Below are 2,662 nucleotides of genomic sequence, written 5' to 3' on the forward strand. Positions count from 1 at the left end.
TGAGGTCTGACTGTAAATACCAGCCCTTTATGAGCTGCCAGTAAAGTTATATAGGTGCTGTGAAGGGGAAAGGGTTATGGTGCATGGAGGAGGGAGTGTGGAAGGAGCAGGTCTCAGGGCAATAACACAGGAGCCTGAGAAACACATATAGGGAGTTCCAGCAAGAGACAAACAAGGGGTCTTAGAGAGTGAAAGAGAGAGAGGGAGGCACAAAATAGTAATAACTTATGATATTCTTGCTGTGGGATGTGTATCAGGGACAGACATTGCTCTGTGTGAGAGGCGCTGTATAAATGTGAGTTGTTGTTAGAATCATAGAATAATGCAGCACAGGAGGCCAGTTAGCGCATTGTGTCTGCCTTGTTGTTGTTGTGAAGAGAGCTGTACAAGTGCGAGTGCGAGTGGCTGTGATACTGGGCTCTCGCCAAGATTTCGCCAAGGTTTCCACATGAGTAATGGCTGCACGGGGTGAGGTTCTGGCTCTGATCCCCACGAGAGGGAAAACAAATGTTTTCAGGAGACGAGTGGGTGGAGAGAGATGGGGAGTAAGAGGCCGACAGCTAACACTAAACGCCGTATGAGAGAGACCCTGCTTGTGAATGGCAATGTCTGAGCCCAGTGTATGTTTTTACATACATTTTACATTTGCTCCTGCAAATAGCAGCTCCAGCAAAGCAAAGGGAAGGATTTCTTTCGGGGGCAAGCCACATGTTAGGAGCCTTGTAGCGCACTCGCCTCACAAGTGAGAGACCTGGGTTCAATTCCCGGCAGAGGGCGAAACCTTGGGCAGGTTTCCTTACTCCACACAGAGCCTAATAATAATCCCTCAGGAAAAAAACAATAATAACTTGGTCACTTCAATCCACGACTGTTTGCGGGGACGCTGCTGTGCGTAATTGACTGCCGCATTTCACCCACAAATATGCAGTCAATTCACTTTACAGGATACTCTTGTGAAGCGCTTTGAGACGTCTCGCAGACGGGATGAGGCTCGGTATCAAATGCCAGAATTATTATTATTATTATTATGTGTTGGTCTCCAACCTGTGGTGCTGGAGCAGATCTGCTGCCGTCTGGTGGCCGAGCCCAAGGGTGACAGCGTCTGTCACTGAGCCTGAATTTGTAACTCAAACCTGAAGTCCATCTCTGTCCTCTCTCCCTTTCCCTCTCTCCCTCTCTCCCTTTCCCTCTCTCCCTCTCTCCCTCCTCCCTGTGATTGGTTATTTCCTCTGGTCGCAGCTGTGGGACTTTCAAACCAACACAAAGCTTGGTTTGTCCACTGGCTGAGAGGAGAGAAGGTGGAACCAGACTGACCGGTTTGTCAAGGGAACGCAGGAAACAGTAAAAGAGAGTGTTTTTGTTGGTGTTTTTTTTTAGCAACTTATCAAATTTCAAAGCGCTTCACAGATAAGTGCAGACGGCAAACAGCCATTTTGTAACAGCAAAATCCCACGAACAGACTGGAGGCTAAATTACCCACAGCCGCTTTGTGTGTCGGGGACTTTTATCTGATTGACAGCTGCCGTTTCCAAGAGATGCAGTAAATCAGAGAAAGTTTTATCACGCGAAAGGTAAAAGTATTCCACTTGCTGACGTGATAACTGCTCAGACCAATTCATTAGCAACATGTGTCCTGCTGCCAGAGACACCAGGCACCACAGTGCCGATGGGGGCTGAGCCGTGTTATATCCACTGTATAGCTGTAAATTCCTGGTAGCCCGACCCTGGCTTCACTTCCCACCACTGAAAATATCCTATATTTATCCATATGCCCAACACGTCACTCTGGATAACTCGTCACTGATTGAGCCCTTTTCCCTCGGACTGACGAGTTATCAGGAGTTTACTGCCACATTTCTCCCACAAAATACACAGTCACTGCCCTTTACAGTTTACACTTTGCACTTGGTCTGAAACCCTGACTGTCAACAACAACAACAGTTACATTTGTATCGTGCCCTTCACGTCGGGAGGACGTCCCAAGGCGCTGGGCAGAGTTTTGGACCTGAGCTGGGGGTCGGGGTCGGGGAGGGGGGGAGTGGTGGGAAACAGAGAGATCGAAAGCGCGTTCGAATTGGAGGATCTTGAGACGGATCTTGAAGGTGGCGAGGGAGGGGGCGAGGGAGGGGGCGAGGGAGGGGGCGAGGGAGGGGCGAGGGAGGGGGCGAGGGAGGGGGCGAGGGAGGGGGGAGGGCGAGGGAGGGGCGAGGGAGGGGCGAGGGAGGGGCGAGGGAGGGGCGAGGGAGGGGCGGGAGGGAGGGGCGAGGGAGGGGGCGAGGGAGGGGCGAGGGGGGCGAGGGAGGGCGAGGGAGGGGCGAGGGAGGGGCGAGGGAGGGGCGAGGGCGAGGGGGGGCGAGGGAGGGGGCGAGGGAGGGGGCGAGGGAGGGGCGAGGGGCGAGGGAGGGGGCGAGGGAGGGGGGAGGAGGGGGCGAGGGAGGGGCGAGGGAGGGGCGAGGGAGGGGGGCGAGGGAGGGGGCGAGGGAGGGGCGAGGGAGGGGGCGAGGGAGGGCGAGGGGGGCGAGGGGGGGGGGGGGAGGGGCGAGGGAGGGGGCGAGGGAGGGGCGCGGGAGGGGGCGAGGGACGGGGGGAGGGAGGGGGGGAGGGAGGGGGGGAGGAGGGGGGAGGGAGGGGCGAGGGAGGGGGGGAGGGAGGGGGCGAGGGA

The sequence above is a fragment of the Callorhinchus milii genome, unplaced genomic scaffold (genome assembly GCF_018977255.1).
Source record: "Callorhinchus milii isolate IMCB2004 unplaced genomic scaffold, IMCB_Cmil_1.0 Scaffold10, whole genome shotgun sequence".
In the NCBI taxonomy this organism is placed as follows: domain Eukaryota; kingdom Metazoa; phylum Chordata; class Chondrichthyes; order Chimaeriformes; family Callorhinchidae; genus Callorhinchus; species Callorhinchus milii.